Source organism: Leptonychotes weddellii, chromosome 4 (genome assembly GCF_054177405.1).
Source record: "Leptonychotes weddellii isolate Sample4059 chromosome 4, ASM5417740v2, whole genome shotgun sequence".
NCBI classification, from domain to species: Eukaryota; Metazoa; Chordata; class Mammalia; order Carnivora; family Phocidae; genus Leptonychotes; species Leptonychotes weddellii.
Window position 1 is genome coordinate 6401228 of NC_138372.1, and position 21167 is coordinate 6422394.

A 21167-nucleotide genomic window follows, 5' to 3' on the forward strand; every position below is an offset into this window, starting at 1 on the left:
AGGACAGGAGAGGGGTGTGTGTGTGCATTGCCACTCTTTGCTTTGGTTGTGAAATCTGGGAGAAGTCTTTTCTTATCAACAGGGAAGCAAGGTCATAGCCCTGTTATTGAAATTTTGAAAAGTCACTTAAGTATGGTGGGGTGGGACGGGGCACAGAGGTGGTGGAGGGATCTCTGCATGGAAGAAGAAGCATTATCTTTGGAGCCAGCCAGACTGGGTTTTAATCTCAACCTCGTTTTATCTGCTGAGTGACCTGTGGCAAATCACTTAACCCTCCTGAACCTCAGAATCCCCGGGGGTAACATGGGTATAGTAATATCATCAGCCTGTAAGATTTCGTATGTTGTCACATGTCTAGGGCCAGGCACAGAGCCCCATGGCGGAACGGGCAATGCCTGTAAGGAGCTGGGGTACAGCGGGTGGCCTGTGAGTGTCATGATCCCACTGTCCCCAATGCAGCCACTGCCAACTGGACTATCTTTTCCCTTTTTTTGGGGGGGGGTGCACTTTTAATACAGTTGGACCTCATAAGCAGGTGAGTTTTTATATTTTTGTGTCTCAATTGTAAAATATACACGAAAAACTTTGCCATCTTGACCGTGTACAGTTCGGTGGCATTTGGTACATTCACACTGTCCTGCAACCAGTGACTCCAGAACTTTCTCATCTTGCAAAATTGAAACTCTGTCCCCATGAAGCAATAAGGAGCCATTCTTCCCTCCCGCCACCCGCCCCCCCGGCCACCGGCCAGCAACCACCATGCTACTTTCTGTCCCTCCGAATTTGACTGCTCTCTGTGCCTTATTAGTGGAAGCGCACAATGTCTGTCCTTGTGTGACCGGCTTATTTCACTTTGCGTAATGTCCTCAAGGTTCATCCATGTTGTGGCCTGTGTCAAATGTGCTCCCTTTTTAAGACTGCAAAAGGTTCTGTTGGGTGCCACGGTTTGTTTATCCATTCATCGGTCCACGGACACTTGGGCTGCTTATGTCTTTTGCCTACTAGGAATAACGCTGCTATGAACACGGATGTACAAATATCTGTTCACGTCCTTGCTTTGAATTCTTTTGGGTACATGTCCAGAAGGGGAATTGCTGGGTTGTTGGTAATCCTATGCTTAATTTTTTGACGAGCAAGGCATGTGCTTCTGGAGTTTGCTTCCTTCACGATGTCGGCTTGTTGGCATTTTTCCTCTTTGCTTTGCAACCAAGCCATCCTTCCCAGTGGTATTGTAAGTGTCCTAAGGGACACCATCGTTTTATCAAGCATCTTCCATTGTGGGACGTTTATGTTGCTTCCAGCCACACACACACACACACACACACACACACACACACACGCCCACGAGACTCTCAAAATCCCGTCATTGACATTTGCCCATATTCGAGAATTATTCTATCAGGAGCGCCTGGGTGGCTCAGTTGGCTACGCGTCCAACTCTTGGTTTTGCCTCAGATCATGATCTCAGAGTCATGGGATCGAGCCCCACGTCGGGCTCCAGGCTGAGCGTGGAGTCTGCTTGAGACTCTCCCTCTGCCCCTTCTGGTTGTGCACGCAAGTGCGTGTGCACTCTCTCTCAAATAAATAAATTTTGAAAAAAAAAAAAAAGAATCATTGCATCAAAGGCATTGAACATTTTGATGGCTCTTCCTGCTAAATGATTTTCGATTTAGGAAGACTGGACCAGTTTATCCCAGTGATACATAATAGTTTCATGACACGTTCACTAGAATTAAATAATATTGGGAAAAAATGTTTTACTCATAGGCCCCAAAGGTAATCATCTTCAGTGTGTTTCTTTTATTGCTAACGAGGTTAAATAGCTTTCTTCTTGGCTCTAGCTGTGTGTTTAACATGAGGTTTGCTGCAGTGTAATGCATTGGTTTAAACCCTTGAACTCTGGAATCGGATGGATTCAGATTCAAAACCTTAGCTTCGCCACTTGCCAGCTGTGTGACCTTGGGTAGATTATTTACCTTCTCTGATCCTTGGCTTCCTCCTCTGTAAAATGAAGCTAATTCGACCTGTTTGTCGGGTTGTCTCAAGGATTAAATGAGATCAAATTAGATAATGAACATTGGCTGGCCCGTAGTTGACAGTCAGGAAATATTACTGTCAACTGTTTTACTGTACTGAAATATTACTGTCAACAATATTGCTGTTACTGTCCTTACCATTATTCTAATTTAAGTTAACAAGTCTCCACTCACCCTCAAGATTCATCTTGTTTCCACTAGGGCAGACGGTACACACTCACGCCAAAGGGATTTAGGTTAAGCACAGGGATCAGTTTCCTGCTCTAAACACAGACAGTCCCAGAAGGAAGCCGACAGCCGCCCTCCGGTGAGATGGACAGTGTCCTTGGCTGTCTGGCTGGATTTGGGTGTTAGCCTCCCTAAGGCAAGCGGATGAGCCTGTGTCACGTGATGCTTACCTCCCGGGAGATGAGAAGAGCCGTGACGGGCTGCCCAGAATCCTGAACCCCCGACAGGGCTGTTTCTCCAGGACCCTGTCCCCCTGCGGTTCCGCAGCCTCTGTCGCGTGCAAGTGGCAGATAAAGACTCACTAGATGGTCGAGTCCAGAGCTCATTCTGGTGGCTGTTCCACAGCTGACCTCCAGATGCTCCATCAAACAGTTTGGGAAACTGAGGCAGGCACTTCAAAGGCAGGACCCCTGGGCTTTGGCGCCAGCTTGGGTTGCTGCCCTTGAAGCCTGCTTTTGCAGCCCCGTAGAGGAAGGTGGGGGCCACTCTCCGGTAGACCTCGGGGAGCCCCAAGTGAGGGGGATGCCAGGGGAGCAGACAGTGCTGGGGCGCGCTCAGTGCGTGCATTTTCCTCTGCTGCCCACCTGGGTCTGAGGAGGAAGTTAATGAAACCGGGATCTGGGTCTCAAATAACCTTTTCTCAAGAAGTTTTCTCTTAGGGGCATAAACACTGAAAACCGTCAACTTTCCCCGTCACCTGTCTCTGTGTTCAGAGCCAAGGAAAGGACAAGCAAGACCATACCTCCTGTTTCTGGTGGTTCCTGGGTCTGGGCGCCGGAATCCCCAGGTCCTGAATCTTCGTTCCCTATTGGATGGTGTGGCGAATATTTGAGTAATATGGCCCATCTGCCGTCATTCGGAAAGCCCTGAGGAGCTGTGGTCTTTTTTTTTAATTAAATGCAGCAGCATGTTGACCATGTGGTAGTTTCTGAAGGCATGTGTGGCTTCCTATTTCTGGTGGGAAGCACAGCACAAGGCACAGTGTTTCAAGAACGAGTGGAAAGGAAGCTTAATGTTAGTGTCAAAAGCCAGAACTTTAGAATTCGATGGAAGTCCAGGTCTTAGCTTTGACGCTTGACACGTGGATGACCTTGCAAGTTATTTTCCCTCTCTGAGCCTCCAGGTTTTTTTCTGAAAATCGGGAACAAGTACTTCTTTTATTTGATTATCGAAAAGATTAGAAATAAGGAAAAACCTGTCGAAGGTCACGGGCTCTCCAAAAATCGCTATTTTTGCCACTGGATGAATGCAGCCCACGTTATGGGAGCGAGTGGGTTTTTAATGACAGGGGTCACTGATTGTTGGGGTTTGCTTGCGTCGTAAAGTCTATCCACCCATCATTTCATCTGGCCCTCCCAGGGCTGACCCGTATGAAAGGCACAGAGCATGTGGCAACAAATACCACTGTTTTATACCTAAAAGTCGGAATGGCTTTGTCCTTTGTTATCAGCCTGCTTCTCTCAGATGTGTCAAAGCCCAACGTTTATTCTTTTCCAGCTTTTTCTAACCCTTCAGGGTCTAAAGGAGCTTGGGGAATAAGAGCGGAGGGCTGAGGGGGTGAGATCTTTCTGGGCCTTTTCTTCCTTCAGAGCAGAAGGGAGGGGGTGAGAGGAGCAGCCCCTGGACTAGCCCACCTGGCCTGGACTGGCAGGCAAGAGCAGTTTGCCCGTGAGGTCTGCCATCCAGTGACCTTGGCTGTGGCAACTGGACCTTGGCCATGGCAGTTTGACCTTGGCCGTGGCAGTTGGACCTTGGGTCAGCCCGGTCATTTTGAGTGGCAGCAGCAAGACGGGGGGCTACCAAGTGGGCAAGGTGCCCTGAAGGCAGCCATCCCAGGAGCCCTTGTGCTGCAGGTGTGTGGGAAAGTGGTTGGGGGAAGGTCTGGCGGCTGGCCGTGACCTTGGCCCTCATGGACCATGCCTGTCCTAGAGGGGATGGGATATGCAAGCCTGGCCTCCTGCAGCCCACTCCAGGCACGACCTTGCTTTGAAGCTTCCAGTTTTATTTTTAACACGAACGTTAATTTTACATTCTATTCCATGATAAGCCTGTGTTTATTTTACTAGGAGGCATAGTTCCCCCTAAACATTGAGTCAGATGGATGCTCTGGGAAGATGTTTGTGTTTTTTCTGTGGCTTCCGCTACTCCCAGGACAGCATCTCTCACCATAGTTTGAAAGGGTGGATTGGGGCAAAACGGCGTGAAGGATGATTGGCCGCAATCATGACAAACCGTAAACGGTTTCATAGGAGTCCCGTTTTCCTATGTGAGTCGCTGGCTGGTGTAGAGAGTATTAAAATGCTACCCCTCAAATCCAGGGGTGCCTGGGTGGCTCAGTCGGTTAAGCCTCCGACTCAGTCTCAGCTCAGGTCTTGATCTCAGGTTTGTGAGTTCAAGCCCCACCTTGGGCATGGAGTCTACCTGAAAAAGAAATAAAATAAAATGTTATCCCTCAAATCCAGACATTTTAACCTAAAACGCATACATGTACGTTGGTTCACTGATGCACAGAGGCAAGGCCCCAAGGGCGACAGTCCCTGTAAACTTTGCTCCTTCCCCCCAGTCTCTCATGCCTTGGCCATTCCGCTGCAATGGAAAGTTTGTTTTAATGACTCCTCTTCATTGGGTTTCTAAAGCATCCTGCTTCATTGTCGTGGAAACGGCTCTTTCTTTATACACCCATATTTCATCTGCTTTTCCTCTTCCGTGTCGTGTAATTACTAAGGTGGGCAACTGGCGTGAGCTGATGTGGGCCCAACCAAGCACAGCCAATTCCTGTTAGCGTGCAGGGACTGGGGCCCTGAGGAGGATCCTGCTGGCCTCAGTGGTCAGCACGCTGAGGCCATCGGCCAGGATGGGTTGGAGAGGGCATGGGGAGCACAATTCGCCCCTGAGTCTGCTGGGGGGAGGTTGGGTAAGGCCGAGGGATAGAAGGAATCGCAGGGCAGGGCCAGAGCAGGTCAGAACTCCCGGCTGAAATTCACCAGCCCCTCACTCTGAGAACGGGCACCACCAGCTCTAGAGCGGAGGCATCCAGAACCAGTTTCTTTTTCTGTGGAGCCAGTCAGCAAGCATTCGTACTTCGGAGTTTCCCCATCAGCCAGCTCAGAATCGCCACCTTTGTTAACCAGGCTATTTCTTTGTCTGATAATTATAATGGCAACACGCACCCACTCTGTCGTGTTGCGGGCACTTTGAAAATGCAGATTTATTCTTCTAAGTACTGTTGCGATCCCTGCTTTATAGAAGGGAAAACCGAGGCACGGAAACACTTAGTAACTTACTTAGGGATTGCCCAGCTAGGAAGTGGCAGGGCCTGTTCCTCACCCCTGTGCTGGGCTGTCTCCAAATGTGGCTGCATTTGGGAGGGAGCACTTGGTTGGGGCAGGGGGATCTGGACCCCAGGCAGGAGGATGGGCGAGGCCTCTGAGAGTCCGTGGCTATGCAGAGGGGCTTCCCAGCCCATTCTGACCCGTCCCCTCTCCCCCCTCCCCACCCCAGGACTTAGTTGGGCTCCAAGCAGCCTTCCCTGTTCTTGCTGGTCCTGCAACTCTGGGAGAGCTGACATCCTGGCCTCTGGTCCTCTAGAGCGAGACAGGCCAGGAGGATGCGGCTTCTGTACTCAGCCCTGCCCCAGTCTGCCCAGGGTGGTGCCCATTCTCCCCCTCTGTCCCGAGGAAGCAGGGCCTGGCATCTGAAATCTCAATCCCCTCCTTGCCCAACTCTTGAACCTTTTGCGGAAAGTCCGTCTGACAGTCCTCTGCTGGTGGGTGACAAACAGAGCTGCAGAACTCAGGTGTCTCTTCAGTCAATGGCCCCAATCCAGTTCCTTTGCACTGACCCAGGAGAGGCCGTGTGGCGCAGCCTTGACAGCAGCCTCCGGGGCCAGCCTGGGTCCGGCTCTCTCATTCCGTAACCTCCTTGAGCCCCGCTTTCCTCCTTCACAAAACAGGAGGCCTGCCTTAGGGGCTTGGCGTGACCAATAGATGAGAAAAGAGACAGAAGGCGCCTACGCTTTGCCGGCTGATGGCAGGTGCCCAGCGATGGGCTCTGCCCTGATAAACCATGCAAGGCTGTTGTTCTGGACAGAGTCTGAACATATCCAGAAGCTCCCAGGGGCAGAAGTGGCCTGGAGACCTGCTCTGGGAGGGGAAGGAGGTGACCCGGGGCACTTGCTGAGGAGAGACTGACCCCATGATGGACGATGGAGGGAGGTGTTCAGAGCACTGTGTGTGGTCCCCAACATAAGTAGTCTGCAGATCTGGGGTCTCGCAAGAACAGGAGGGGAGGAGGACGTGTAAACCCATGGCCGGATGGGGAACTGGAGTGTTGAGTGCCTGGGTAGACAGCCAGCTGCAGAGCCAGACCCCAGCAGAAGGGGGTAAACTGCCCCTTAGCTGAGACCCTTGAGAAGGGAACCCATCTCCACTGCTACTCCTCTGTGTGTGTGTGCGTGTGATTAGCTTAGGGGGTCAGAACAGAAGAAGGAAGTGGAATTTGCAGTTTTAAAGGATATTAATTATTTGGGGGTCTTGATATTGGGGCAGACTAGATCTTCTGGGTATTATAGGCTGGGATCTTGCCCGTGGGTGTTTTTAATATGTGTGCTATGTTTTATAAATGTGTGCATGCATGTGTGCCAAATATTTTTAGTTGTATAGGATCAGTGCAAGCTAGTTATGAAAGGCTTGTAAGATACAGATTTGCCAAAGAAGAAATCCATCATCTACCTATCCTAGAAAACCCCCACCACTCAGTGGCTCCTGATCTTTTTCAGATTTTAAATCCTTTTGAAAATCTGCTAAAGATCACGGACCTCTCCCCCAGAGAAAGGCTCTTAGAGTATAATGTTAGGGGGTTCCTGGGTGTCTCCCAAGTTCATCCTAGACTCATTAGGGTGCACCGAAGGACCGTTTGGGTCCAACCACCGGCTTCTCTGCATTATGGGATGCTGCCTCCAAAACCAGTGTCGAAGGCCAGAGAGAGACAAAAGATTCCAACACCACCGAGGGCTGCATAAGACATTCTTGCCCAACAACTTAGTCAAAGTCTGCTTTGAGGGGTGTCTGGGTGGCTCAGTCAGTTAAGCGTCCGACTCTGGATTTCGGCTCAGGTCATGATCTCAGGGCTGTGAGATCAAGCCCCACATAGGGCTCCACCCTGGGCATGGAGCCTGCTTGAGATTCTCTCTCTCTCCCTCTCCCTCTGCCTACCCGCCCTTACTGCTCATGTGCTGTCTTTAAAAAAAAAATCTGCTTCGAAGCTGCTTCTGTTTTCAGCCTTGACCGCCTCTTAGGTACCATGTACAAGTTTACTCTGTGCTGTTTAAATCCTTTCTTTTGTCTAAAATTCACTGCTCCTTTTGGGGGGCTTTCAGCAAGGACAGACTCACCTGAATCATTTGGTGACTCCTGTAATGTCAGCTCACTTACGGGGCCAGCTGAGCTTTGGGACAATTGCTACCTGTGGTTTTGTGGCCCTACTTTGGCTTGGCAGGTGGAAGGGCCTAGGAGAGGTGGGCATACTTCGGGTGGGGGGCGTCATCTACGGAGGATGGGAAGTCAGAGCCCATGTCCAGGCTCGGCACGTTGGGCTCTGCGCAGCCTGCAACCAGGCAGGGTCTCCCTGGAAGATTAGCAGGCAAACCTCCTTTTGCCAAGTTTCGGGGAGCTGGCTCCAAGCATCCCACCCCACGGCATCTGAGGCTCTGGTTAGCTATCCTTCGCACTATGGTCTCTGCCCCAGGCACGGGGAAACCCCTCCACTTCGTTTCCCCAGCCTTGCCGGTGGCCGGCCTCCCTAGGTGCCACTCCCTACTTGGGACCCGTGACCTTGCCTGAGCTCCTCCTCCTCCTCTTTTAATAAAACAAGCTTTATATTTCACTTCATGTGCACAATTCCACGGTTTTCCTATATTTACAGAGTTGCACAACTGTCACTGGAGTTGACTGTAGAACATTTTCATCACTCCAAAAAGAAACCTCATACCCATTCACAGTCACTCCCCACTTCTCCCCAGCCTTCCTAGCCCTTGGCAACCATGAATCTCCTTTCTGTCTCTATGGACTTGCCTATTCTGGACATTTTGAGTAAATGAAATCATACAGGATGTGGTCTTTTGTGGCCAGCTTCTTTCACTCAGCCTGTTGCCTCTTCTTTAGAAACATGTCTGACTCATACAATTACAGTAGAGGGGTTGTTCCTACCGATCATTTACTCCGTCACAAGTATTGATGGGGTGTCTGCTGTCCTAAGCCTGCAGCAGGTGCTGGGCCACACGGCAAGGAACGCAGCAGCCGTGGAAGGTGTATTAGTCATCAATTGCTGTGTAACAAATGATCCCAACACTTAGCAGCTTCAACGACAAACATTAATTACCATCTCACAGTTGCTGTGGGTCCAGAATCTGGAAGGAGCTGGGACTGCAGGTGTCTGGAGCCGGTTTGTTGGCAGGTCTCAGTGACTGTCCTGCTGATGGCCAGATATCTGCCCCCCCACTCCCCCACCCTCACCACCCCCCACCCCTGCCATGTGGGCTTCTTTACAGCGCAGTTTGTGTCCTTCCAACATGGCGACCGGCTTACCTGATACTGAGAGATGAGAAAGACAAAGAGCCCAAGGCTAAAGCCCTCAGTTTCTGTGAACCTAATCTTGAAGGTGACGTACCATCACTGCCAGATTCTCTTGGTCACACAGAGCAATCATGCTATCATGTGGTGGGGGCTGCAAAGAGGTGTGAATACCAAGAGGGGCAAGTGACTGGATATGGTTTCATATGGAGAATGGTCCTCATGATAGCGAGCTCCCAGCCAGCTTGTTCATGAAGGGCCCACTGGGCTGCCTCTGAACGAGCCTTGGGTTGGCTGTGAGTTCTCTGGTTCCAGGCTCCGCTCAGGCCTCCTCCACCTTTCCCCGCTCTGTATTTGTAACTAGGGAATGGAGCTTGTAACTGTATACATTGCCCTTGGTACCACCTGATTTATCCACTTCACATAGAATAATTTTTACAGATGATTTTCCAGGTATTTGTGAATTCTGTGTGCATTTCTATCGAATGGATGAGTCAGCTTTGGGATTTCCTTTCATTCGTGTGGTCAAGAAGGATGTTGACTAGAACCGTCCCCGGGACCCATCCCAGTGGGTTTGATACTTCCCACCACGGCACGGGGACACACCATCCCACAGAAGTTGCTGGAGACACCTTCTTTCCCAGATGGCCCATGAGACTGTCTTGAGGGGCAGGATCAGGTCTTGTTAAAAGGGACATATATCATGCATTAAAAAACTGAGCCTCATACCCTGAAGTAGTTGGAAGCTTTGTTGTGAGAAGCAGTTTTAGGCTCAAACGCATTTAGTCAACACGGAACAGCCAGCAGATCAGTTTCCTGAGTCCCCAGGGTATCTTTCAGGAGCCTTGATGTGTGACTCACACAATGAACGCCCTGTTGGTCCCATTTATCCCCCTTACCCTAATTTCTCCCAGTACGTATTCACACTTGATCTTCTTCACAAGCAAGGAATAGCTTTCCTTCTCTAAAAGATATAAAGAAGTCTAAGACGGGGCGTCCTCCCACGAGGATCACATTCTGGAACTGGAGAGACCTCAGACTCCAGGAAACGGTGGCAGAATGCAGCGTGTCCCCGGATGCTCTGCTGCGAGCTCCTGGCTAGAAACCCCCCCTCCAGAGGCTGTCCCATTGATATTTGCCTCCGCTAGCCGAGCTGGGCACTGTGTGCGGGCACCTGCTTTTACAGCTGAGGAAACAGCTCTGGAGTAGTTAAGAAACTCCTCCAAATCCAGATCTAACGCCAGGGCTCATGCTCCTGCCTTTTGTGAGAGAGTTCCTGCAAGCATGAGTGCTTTTGGTATACCCCTCTCCACCCCAGGTCACAAACTCAGAAAGCCTCAATGAAGGCAGACTCTTAGTCTAAGCTTGGGGAATTGGCCAAAGGAAAAAAGAAAGAAGCTCCAGAGTCTAATTAACTTCACTTTTTAACTACAGATGAGGCAATTTTGAATTAATGGGGGGTGAGAGTCTTGAAGATTAATGGAAATATGTGAAGATGGCAGGAGAGCAGGGGCCAGACATTCCTGTAATTAGGCTCCCTCGTCTGTGTGCCTGGAAAGTAAAAAGATCAAGGGGACAAAGCCATGGGGGGATTATGTGAATAACTATGGAAACTATCTCTCCCCTTTGAGGAGGATTATTTTCCAGAGTCCTCCTGTTTTTCCTAAAAGAATTAAAAACATTTAGCTGTTTTTTTTTCTTGTTAGTTGCATCTTATTTTTACTGACTGTAGCATTCCTGTTCTCGACTCTACTCCGCATCTTACCTGATCACACCTAAAAATGCTGTAGGGCAGGAAGAATAAATTTCCCTCTACCCTTCTAGATTCTTGGCTGAGAATCCCCCACCCAAAGATAAAAAGACGGGTTAACAGGAGAAAAACGTATTTAATTACTAAAGGATGGGAGCCCCACCAAAATACAAGATTCAAAGATGTCACCGGAGCAGGGGGCTTTATACTTTTTAGACAAAGAAACAATAAATGTATGAAGGATTGACAAGACAGAGAGTTTCGGGCTTGGGGAAGTAACAAGGTTTATTTATATGGCCTTCTTGGCCCTAAATTCCCAGTCCCTGGTGATAAGGATGCCTTCTACCCTCCCCAGGCCCCCACCCCAACCCCCTGCCCCTTACAGGGAGGGGTACCTTTAACACGCGAGATTTAGCTCCTGCTGTCAGGGGGACAAAGGAGGTTCAGAGTGTCCTTCTTGCATTGCTGTTTCTCAAATACCTTTTATTCAAAATAATCAGTATGCCAAAGTGGCATATGGGGGTAACAATTCTAAACCCCTACAATGCAGAGTGCCAAATGTGAATAGGAAGAGCCCACCAAAATTCCAGGAAGGTTGGTGGTTGGGACATTGGTGGGCAGCTGGGAGAAGCTGACATTTCCTCACCTTGAGCTTACCTGGAAGTGTCAGGAGAGAGGAGGAGGAGTGACTAATGGAGCAGAGAAGTTTCCCTCTTATGGAGCTTCTTGATTGTAGCAAGGGTTCTCACAGGTGGGAGCAGAGACTCATCTGGTTTCCTGCCTTGTGCTTGCGAACTTATAAAGAGGATCCAATCTTTTGGCTGTAGCAAGTAGGAGGGCAGGAATCTAATTTTTCTGTTTACTCTGATTTCCTAAGAGTTGGTGAAACCTATTTAGCCACCAAACTAATTTATTTAGACCCTCATCTGTATTCCAGAAAGGATTTAACATACCTGAGCCCCGAATGAGGCAGGAATCAGGACACTTGGGTGTTCCTTTCCTCTCTGCCATGTTGAGCACGTCACTCCGTCTTTGCATGTTTCCCATCTATCTGTGAGAGCAAACGCTTTTCGAGCAATTACTGTACACACCAGGTACTGTTCTAGAGACTTTCCACTCACCTGTATTAATTCACTTCATTCCCTCCCAATTATTATGTGATGTGTCTTTCTGGATTTGTTAGCGCAGTTTCAGTACGTTGTTCTGATACGGGCAGGATGACTTTTGGTGGCTTCTGCCATTTTCAAGGAATGCTGGCTTTTCCTCAGGGCTCCAGAGGAACCAGTACCTGACGCTCCCAGTTTGAACCCCAAGCCATGTCACTGGGTTCCATTGCTGATAAAGAGCTTGTCTTTGCACTTGGCTTTCCATGCAGGAAAGAAAGCGAAGTCTGCAGGACTGGGCCCCTAAGGAGAAGGGCACGCACGGGGAGGATGGGGGAGTGGAACCGGGAAGCCTGTCTGCCCGCAGACAATCTCTCCCCTGGCTTGGCGGCATGGGGTTATTATCCTTTCCTGGTTGGGGGTTGTTGGGGATACTACAGACCCCCAGCCAAGATGGTTGTCAGAGAGAACTCTCAGCTCAGTCAGCCTGTCTAAGATCAGGCTGTGACTTCTGGCGGCTTATGTCTCATCCTCATACTGCACCTCCACCCCACCCCACCCCCACACCCCTACACTCCCCGCCTGTGAGTCAAGGGCAGCTCAGCAGGAGGCCCGCCCTCCACCACCCTGACCTCCTTTGGACTGTCTTCTGCGGCACCGCTCCCCTTCCCAGCTGGGGGTGCGAGGAGCGAAGGGCAAAGTAGAAGAAGCCAGCAGGTGCAGCCCTGGGGTGGACGGGGTGGCACGCGGGGCAGTCCCCATCCGGGGCCCAGGCTCCACCTTTTCCAGACCTCCTCTGCCATGTGGGTGGGTGGCTGGGTGAGGTTTGGTGTGTGAATGTGCGTGATGGGTGTGTGTGTGATCTCTGTGTCTGTGTCATCGTGTGTCTGTTTACATAACTGTGGGGGGTGGTGTGTCTTCGTGAAAGCGCATCCATGTGTGGCCTTAATCTCTGGGTCCGAGTGCCTGTGAGGGAGTCTGTGACTTAGCGTGTGCCTGTGTGTGTGAACGTGTATGGGAGTGTTTGTCTTTGTGAGTGTGACTGTGACATCAGGGGCTGCTGAGGGGGGTTGCCTCCTCCAGCCCTGAGATGCCAGGGACACTGGACCCGTCTCTGACAGGGTTGCGGGGTGCTGGGGGCGGGGACACAAAGGTCACCGAGGGTGGCGGGACCCCCCCTAACCCACAGCCCGGCCCTCTCATCCCAGGCTTCTTCACGATTCCAGGAGCTTAGGACCGTTTTTCTCCTTTTCCTCCTCTGGGGCACTGGGCGACGCTGGGGCTGAGGGAGGCTCTGGGGGCTCAGATGGACGGGCCCTGCCCCGGGCGCCTCATCTGGAGCGCTCACTGCAGGCGGAGTCGACCATCAGAGTCGTCCTCAGACCACTTTCGTCCACCCCACGTCCGCCGCACCTGCAGGGACACCCGGGGTGATTCTGAACTCACACTCCCCTCCTCCTCTTGCGCTCCACGGTGGCAAAGCTTGAAGTCTAGGGCTGTGGACTCCAAAGAACATTCTGCAGGACACGGGACACTGCGGGGCAAGAAGCATTGCAGTCCGGTACCAAACAAAGGTGGTTCCGAAGCTAGCCCTGCCGCTGCGTGCGGACCTGTGTGCATGTGAGTGTCAACTGCTTGCCCTCGGAGCTTCGGGTTTCTCATTTACAACCCGAGGGAAAACAGCACCCACTTCGCAGGGGGATACGTGGGTTCACTGGAGCGCTGTGTGAGGTGCAGGACGGGGGGTTACTGCGTTAACGCACCAACGCCCCGCCAGCGCGAACGTGGTTCATTGTAACGAATGGATGCACCAGCGAAGGTCCCTGGCAAACTCGTTTACCTTCCGAATCCGACCTGTTAAGGGGAACCCCGATGGAAAGGAAGGCCCAGCGGCTGGGGAACAGCCCGCACACCGGATGGGAGCTCAGAGCCCGGGATGGCCAGTTACGTGGGTGACCCCGGCTCCGGATCAGTGACGGTGGTCCAGTGCCCCGTCGGTTCTGGTGACTCCCTGGGAACCCGGGAGGGGAGAGCGGTTTGGCGGACCACCGGGCCCCGTTCCCTTTGCAAATGGCACTTTCAGTTCTCCGGTTACGAGGCGGGAGGGGGGCCAGGGCCAGCGTGCGCACGCCGCCCGGGGTCCCGCGACGGCTGGGGGGCTCCCGGCTCCAAGCGCACACGCCACCTGCGGGCCGGGCGGGAGCAGCAGGGGTCGGGGAGGATTTGCAGCGGCGTCCGCTGCGCTCCCCGCGGTCGCCGGCTCTCCGACACTCCGCCTGGCTGGGGCTGCGAGAATTTGCCGACGGTGCCCGCGGCGCGGCGGGCCCTGGCCCCGCCCCCCACCGTCGCCCCGCCCCCGGCCCCGCCCGCGCCGGCCCGCTGTCCGGGCCCCGCCCCGGGCCGCGCCCCTCCGCCGCTGCCCGGCTCGCCGGCTCCGCGCCGCGGGCCTGCCCTCAGGCCCCCGCGGGCTCGGCGCCGCCGCCGGGAGGCTCGCGTAGCTCCGGGACCCGCCCGCCGCGTCCCCTGGGCAACCGTCTCCAGGGAGATCGGGCCCCGCCCCCGGCACCGACACCCGGTACGGAGCCCACCTGTGCGGGCGTCTGCGGGGTCCCAGTGCACCCCTGCGCACACCCCGCCCCGCCCAGCGCGGGGCTTTGTCCGCCTGGGGAGATCGGGGTCCAGGGGCGTGGGGGCTGGGGGAGGCGCGCGCGTCCCGGGGCGGACCGGACCCGGCTGGGGAGGCCGAGGCAGGGGGCCGAGCTCGCGTTGTGATTCTCGGGTGTGGGCTGGTTCATGCTCTCCGGCTCTCCAGATCTCCATGCATCCCTTTTGTGCCTCCGGGGGGGGCGGCGGGGATCGGGGTGTCCCGCTGCCGACCTTGATGGGATGAGCAGGGCCCTCAGCCGAGCTCCGGACGTGGACGCGCCTGTTCAGGGCAAGCTGTTTACTTGTCAGGGACCCAGCAGTTGCCGTGCGCATCTTCCCCTCCCCCTGTCCCCGATTCGGGACGGAGCATCCTGCGCTGTGTCCATTCCTGGCGTTGCCTCCCAAGCTTTGCCCTTGAACCCAGAGGGCTAGAGGGCGGCCGACCCAGATCCTGAGGTCTTGGGCAGACTGAGGGCCAGAGCAGAAGACGCACCTTCCTCCGGGAAGAGCCTCCTCCTTAGCCGCCCTCTTGTGAATTCTGCCCCAGCTCCCTGTTTCCTGACCTGAATTCCTGAGGACTAATTCCTTCTTGCTTTCCCTAACTCTTCCTTCCCTAGGCTCCATCATGCTTTCTGCTTTGTCTTTCCTCATTTTGAAAGTGTTTTCTTTATAACCATGTCTCATTTCCCTGTGACTGAACGGGTGGGTTTTGTCCCCTTGTTAAACTCCATTGGTCAGCAATGGAAGTTCTTTCTTCCTTAGCTCCTGGCTCTGACCTCTCATTTCTCTTGGGAAGCCCTTGCTATCCTCGCCTGGATGCTGAGAGGAGAGACCATCCAAGTCCCCGTTCCCGGGCTCCTGCAGCAGGGTCCATGGGATATCCTTCCAGGGATTAGTCTCTCAGCAGTGAGAATTCCAGCCTGGACCCTGGGAAATGTATTCTTGGAATGGACACCTTTTCCAACTGCTTCCCGGCACTGGGCTTTTTGCTTATGGAGAAGCAAATGGTTTAGGGGTCCTGATCCTCAAGAGCCCGCCCTAGCCTTGCCCAGTGGGTTCCCGCTGTGCAGGTAGCTGTGCCCTGAGCCGCGGGTTGGAGAAAGGGGCGGGTCCTACTCTGAGCATCCAGCCGGCTGGGCTTCCGGGCTTCCGGAGCTCAGGTGTCTTCCTGTCTCTGGGGTCAGATTATTTCCAGGAATGGCCGGCAGGGGGGGAAAAGAAACACCACGGATGCAGTGAGTGGGCGGCCCTCTCCCCACACACCTAGGCTTTTCACCTCCAGCAAGCAGGGATGAGTCTTCCTGTAGGATGCAATTTAGTACTTGAGTAGGGACCTCCCTATTCAATGGGACCAGCCATTGAATGGAACTTGAACCCAGGCTTGGCACAGATCATTCACTTTGCCTTCAAAAACCAAACAAAAGCAATGAATACTTAAGAATGATCTGAGTTATCTGTATCTGAGTGCGTGTGTGTGCGCGCGCGTGTGCGTGCGTGTGTGTGTGCGTGCGTGTGTGTGTGTGTGTGCGTGTGTGTGTGTGGTGGCATTGATGCGGATGGTAAAAAGAGCCCATCAAGCAGAATGTGATTGGTTTGCAAAATGGGAGCCTAGGTGCAAGAGTAGCTTTTGAGCTAAAGTCTTGTGAGGGAACGCATAGAAAGTTTATGAGACTTTCTCTTTTAAAAATTTCATTCATTCATTCTTTCTTTCTTTTTCCCCCCCAGACAGATAAGGAGCTCAGAGTCAGGCAGGGGCGGAATGGTGCTCACTGATTCCAAAGCATCTTTGATCTGCCAGCCAGAGGGGCATTTGCTGCTGGTTTTTCTTGCTGCTGGTCTTTCTTGGACCATTCCAGAGAGGTAGGTTGGGTGAAGGAGACAAATGTGTGGGGAAGAAGAGATGTGATTTTGTAGACAGCTTAAGAATTTGAACAGACTCCGCCCTCCCTGACCATCCAGCCAAAGGAGAAGCTCTCTTAACTTCCGATCTAGGACTAGAACACGCAAAGGAAGAGAATGACCCAAATGTGTTCTGTGAGCCAACAAGGGGAAGTGAACTAGCCCTTGGCCAGCTCCCCAGGAGAGGGGTGCTGCTCCCTTTGAAAGGAAGGGGGGCCCTGCTCCCAGAAGCCCTGGAGCTCATTAATAAGCTATTTGACTTGCTTCAGTCATGGTAGAGTTGGGCTGGCCCATCTGGGGAGAGAAAAATGAAAACATTCTTCCGAAGGGAATGGATTGAATTCTTATAACTCAGCATTGCTTCTCAAAGAGTCCTTAGGTAGGGACGTTCTGTTTCTCCAGAGAGTTGGCAATCGCTGTATCAGTAAGACAGTGCTCCTTGGAACTTCTTAGATGTTCGCTGGGATATGAATGCAGTCCTTTCATTGTGCAAATAAAGAAACTGAGGCCAGAGACTGACATTGGCTGAGCATTGGCTTTGGTGTCTGGGGCTAGCTGGGTATGGTTAGCAAGCTCCCAGACTGGTAGGCCACAGTCCCATTTGCAAGCCCTGTGGGTACATAGGTATGCTCCGGCCGCAAAGTACATTCCTTCTTACCTGGATGCTTGAGCAGCTCCTGTCATTTCTGATGGAAAAAAGCACAGGGTTACAGCATGGTGTCATCCTTGGAAGCTTCCCCCGGGCCCCACCCCAACCTCATTTTCTCTAGATCTTCATCAGTACTTTCCAAACTTCTTTGTTAGTGCAGCTCTCTTTAAAAAGATCAAAATATTGGGGGCGCCTGAGTAGCTCAGTTGTTAAGTGTCTGCCTTCGGCTCAGGTCATGATCCCAGGGTCCTGGGATCGAGCCCCACATTGGGCTCCCTGCTCGGCGGGAAGCCTGCTTCTCCCTCTCCCACTCCCCCTGCTTGTGTTCCCTCTCTTGCTGTGTCTCTCTCTGTCAAAATAAATAAATAAAATCTTAAAATAAAATAAAATAAAAAGATCAAGATATTAAAAACAGAATTTTGACCTGTAGAGTAGGTAAAAACAGAGTGCCCTGTGGTCCAGGCAGAGACTGGACTTGGACTTCCACTTAGCACCCTGTCCCACTTCTGCCACCCTCTGAAGACCTTGGGGTGCTTCTATGGAACCCCAGGACCTCCTGGAACATAGTAAAAAATCATGGGTTGTGTAGACCTCTGTTGGGGGATTAGAGTTTCTTCTATACACCTGTTTACCTATTTACAATATCTTGATTCTCTCTCTTTTTTTTAGGATTTATTTATTTATTCGAGAGAGAGAGAGTGTGCATGCAGTGGGAGGGACAGAGGGAGAGGGAGAGAGAGAATCCCAAGCAGACTCCACGCTGAGCACCGAGCCTGATGCAGGGCTCAATCCATAACCCCAAGATCATGACCTAAGCCAAAACCAAGAGTCCTATGCTCAACCAACTGAGCCACCCAGAAGCCCCAACAGTATCTTGATTCTTGTTTCAGCAGATGCCTTTTAATAATTTTTAACCCTCATACTTTTTTATTTATTAAAAAATACCGATTTACTGTTGAAAGTTTGCCAAAAAAATTAGCATAACCTACCATCCCCTACACCCCCAGAGGACCACTGTTTCCTTGATGGAGTGTCCAACCCCCAAATCCTCCAGAAAGCCTTCTATGTGCCTATCTTTGGAAACCTGATTTTTATGTATTGTTAAATATTATTATGAACTTCCGTGAAAACTAATAACGTAACTAATTGAATGCATATGTTTCTCCTGGCTCTGCTTCAAAAGCCCACTAAAATGAGAATAAAGGACTAAAATAGGACTAAATCCTTAAGGAAACAGAAAAGGAAATGATTGAGGAGGAGGAGGTGGAGTGAGCAAACACACTGAGAGACAGAAGGCAGGTCGGCAAAAGAGATGTAAAGCTTAGAATCTTGAATGTCCCGTGCCGTGGTGGAAGAAGGCTGGTGTGTTCAAGGACCCACCAAAAGTCCAAGAGTGGGAGCTACAGTGTTCCTAATGACAGGCTGCAGGGTGGGCTGGAAGCAGGAAGATTGATTAAAGGTGTGTGTTGGAGCAACAGACCCCTCTCTCAGCCCACATAGTTAGGTGGCTCCCTCCTCCTTCCCAGCAGAAGATGCCTGTTTTCCCAGAGGCATTGCTGAACCAGAGTAGCTCAGGCCCAGCCTGGGGTGGAGGAGGCTTTGTGGGGAGCAGCTGAGGGCAAGAGGCACTGTATTGAGAACAGAAAGATTCAGTGAAAGTTTATATACTGAACAGTGAGACCCTTTCCTGGTTGGCTCCCAGAACATGGCAACCTCCTCTATACCACTCTCCAGTCAGGGCCTTGAAGAACTTCTCTCTGAGGAAATTGAGCTCACAAGAAAAAATGACCCTCAAATACTAACATTGAAGGGACCCTCTTGGAAAGCTGCCAAGCAACTGATCTTACCTGTGTACAAACAGCTTTGAGTGCCTCTCTCTTAAGTTTGAATACACAGCTATGGATCATCCCACATAGAATGAAACCTCTAGCGTGAAAGATAGAGACCCAAACAAACAGAAAAAAGGGAGCCAGAAGTCATAAACATGGTTGTTTAAAAATAGGAATACTTCGGAAACAATAATAAGCTCTTGGATGTAAAAACTCTGATAGAAGAGGTGCCTGGCTGGCTCCGTTCGAAGAGCGTGCGACTCTTGATCTCAGGGTTGTGAGTTCAAGCCCCATGTTGGGTGTAGAGATTACTTAAAAATAAAATCTTAAAAAAAAAAACTAATAATAGAAGCAAAAATTTCAATAGAATAGAGCTGGAGATTGAAAACTAAATTTCTAGAAAGTAGAACAGAAAGACTTGAGAGAAGAAAAATAGGAAAGAAAATATAAGAAAACTGGAGAATCAGTTCAAGACTCTTGATATCCACCTCAGAGGAACCCAAGACAAAGAGAAAAATGAAGACGAGGAAGTTATCAAACTATAGGAAAAAAATTCTAGAACTGAAGGAACTTCAACATGAAGAGTCTCTGAGTAGTACCCAACAATGAATAATAAAAGACATACTACATAAAAGTAAAGTATGTACTGCAGGACATCATCATGAACTTTCAAAACTCCAGAGATAGAAATTGCCAAAAGTCAACAAAGAGAAAAGGGGCCACATCTAGAAGATCAGATAAAAGAATGGCACTGGACTTTACAAAAGCAACACCAGAAGCTACAAGACAATGGAACAGCTCATTCAGATTTCCAAAGGAAATTAATTCCTGAGCAAGAATTCTGTAATTGTCATCCAAGCAAAATAATAGAATTAAGGCACCTTTGTAGATGTGAACTTTCCAAAGCTCTGTGTGTGCGCACCTTTGTATCACTATTCAAGGAAACTAGTGGAGATTGTACTCTACGAAAATGAGAGTAAACTAAGAAAGAGGAACAAGTGACACAATATATAATTGTCTCTTGTTCTCATTGGGCTCCATTTCCAAATGGCTTTCAGTATTTCCAGCTGTTACCTTACTTTGTTACCGCACTTTGCAAGTGCGGAGAAAAAACAAACACACACCTACCCCATCATGGGAACGGAAAAGGACTGGCTTCCAAGCTTTCCCTGTAGCCAGGACCTGTGACCTCGACTCCACAGATGAGATGTACCTATGCTGTATTTTGACAGAGGAGAGGGATGAAGCATGTGCTGTATCCGTGGTTATGGTGGTGGTGGCAATGATGGGCTACAAGTTCAACTTGTTGGCACGGAAATGACAGAAGTACAAACTGGCATTCAGTATTCAGTGGCAAATAGGGGCAGTTTTGCCATCAGACATGCATCATGGAATCTAGTGTACTAGATTCTATTTCTTCTTTTTTGTTCAACTTTTTGTTTTTCCTGGAGTTGATAAGCACCTCATCTCTTATTTGCTATGTTTGCAATATACTAATTCTTCCTCAAACTCTCCAACAGGACTGTGAAACTCCTCACAGTGCAGCAAATAAGCCAGATAATCTGTCAGCAAATTTTCTGCTTAATCAGTGGGAGTTGGCTTCTTTACTTGCGACCAAGAACCTTGACTGGTAGAGAGAATGATGAGGAGAATCCCCATAATAATGGTGAAGCAAAGTTCCAACGGTATAGCTGTGCGGCTCATCTAGAGATGAACCAGGCGAATTTGGAGCAGTATGGCTGAGGACTCCAGGAGGAATATAAAAAATGAAGCTGATGGATTATCTGACATATTTACCATATTAGGAAGAGTTTTATAATTCTGTTAGAGGGTTGAGGGAAGAATTACATATGAGTACATAGAAAACAAAGGAATTATATTTGTACATGGAAAATGAAGCAAATTTTAAGTGAGGCAACTATCAACTATAGAAATAACAAAAAGTTGAACAAGAAAAGAAAGAAATTAGAGTATACTATGTGGTTTAGTGTTGAACAGTATTTTATGTAGTCATAATAATGTAAGCACTCGAGTTTTTTTTTAAGATTTTATTTATTTACTTGAGAAAGAGAGAGCACAGAGGGAGAGGGAGAAGCAGACTCCCCGCCGAGCAGGGAGCCCGATGTGGGGCTCGATCCCAGGACCCCGAGATCATGACCCGAGCCGAAGGCAGACACTTAACCAACTGAGCCACCCAGGCATCCTCAAGTTTGATTAACAAAAAAATGATCACATAGCTGTGTTCAGAGGATGGAGGAGAGGATGTGTGTGTGTGCAGGAGGCCCAAACTCATCTTCTAAGATCAGAAGTTAATAGTTGAAAATCGAGAAATACCCGCCTAAATCGATTATTTAGATAATCAGAGATAAATACCCAAAGAAACACCTGCAATCGCGGGGTGGAGGTTTGGATGTGCAGGGCACGGGGCTGCTCCTTTTTTTGCTGCAAACAGTTTAGC

The 21167-nt window shown here is 50.5% G+C and overlaps 1 protein-coding gene across 7 annotated transcripts in view; it reads left to right on the top strand.

The window, feature by feature from the left end:
- Positions 1-21167, top strand: part of PIK3CD (phosphatidylinositol-4,5-bisphosphate 3-kinase catalytic subunit delta) — a 48447-nt gene that overhangs the window by 4689 nt on the left and 22591 nt on the right. For 4 of the 7 annotated variants that reach the window (XM_081816874.1, XM_081816878.1, XM_081816877.1 and 1 more), the window contains exon 2: positions 16058-16192. The exons of 1 other annotated variant lie outside the window; for it this stretch is intronic. The gene's annotated coding sequence lies outside the window, so the exon portion shown is untranslated. Of the gene's footprint in view, positions 1-14240; positions 14262-16057; positions 16193-21167 lie in introns of those variants that run through there. 2 more of the 7 variants (XM_031041786.2, XM_031041789.2) reach the window with 2 other exon arrangements.